The sequence below is a fragment of the Pteropus medius genome, unplaced genomic scaffold, assembly GCF_902729225.1.
Source record: "Pteropus medius unplaced genomic scaffold, Ma_sr-lr_union100, whole genome shotgun sequence".
NCBI lineage: Eukaryota > Metazoa > Chordata > Mammalia > Chiroptera > Pteropodidae > Pteropus > Pteropus medius.
Genome location: NW_024340696.1, coordinates 529,554 through 530,680, shown reverse-complemented (window position 1 = coordinate 530,680; position 1,127 = coordinate 529,554).

Genomic DNA, 1,127 nt, shown 5'->3' with positions numbered 1-1,127 from the left:
CTAAAATGTATTTTAACACTTTCATTTGGCCAGTTAGGGCACTGTTGGGAGAAAAATGAAAATTTATCCAACCTCAGGGGCAAATTCTCCGGAAGGAGAATACATCCAGGGTTCCCTTAGATATGCAAAGTTTACTACTGGAGAGTCAGACCTGGTGGCCCTCCCTTGCTGAGTGCCTACATTCTGCCCTCCTTTTGATCTTCCCTCCAGCTCCACTTTTACAGAAGTGAAAATGGCTTCCGAGCCTCTGTTGCTTGGCCAAGATCACCCGGCAAATCCCACGTGCTTTCCATCATACTCTCGGAGACTGGAAATGAAGGTAGGAGCTGGGGTGCTCCCTACCCTGCCCCTGTGCCACCAGCTTCTTCCCCAGGCCTCCCACTGTCTACAGAGGAGGGGCTGCAGCTACAGCCCCCTTAACACACTTTCCCAACGGCCCAGCTCCAGGGATGAGAAAGCAGCAGTAAGGATTCTAATTTCCTCCCCACACAAGAAACTACACTAAATCCCCATGAGCTCCAAGACAAGGCAGGAGCTATAAAGTGTTAAGTGTCTGTCTCGACCCCCTCTTGTTATGGAATGAATTACACCTTGAGAATTGACATATGCCCTCCTGCTCTGGGTCTCTTAAAGTATATCTATGTCCTATATGTTTACTATATGCCAGGCACTGTGTTATACATGTTAAAGGCATTATCTCTACGAGCTAGGACTACAAGGTCACTGAGGCTCTCGGAAACTAAAACATTAAGTCCAGAGTCACACAGCTAAGATTCAACCAATGTCTATTGGCCCTCTTTATCTATTACCCATCTACCTCCACATGCATGCCTAGCAGCTCTGGTAGAACCAAGCAAAATCTCGGTAATCTGAGCATTTATAAGATCACCTCTTTCAAATATACATGTTTTCTTTGCACAACCAAGTACAACTAAGAGAGGAGAGGTTTTCACGTTAACTTGGAGACCCTGTCTTCCTTCACACTACTAGAGATCTAATATGAGTTATCCCAAAGTACCTCTGCCTTCGCTTTTACCTTACATGGAAGACATGTGAAGTTTCTGATATAAGAAATGGCTCCTGCATTTAGGTACTTATAGTTGAGAAAGACAATATGTACAATAAAT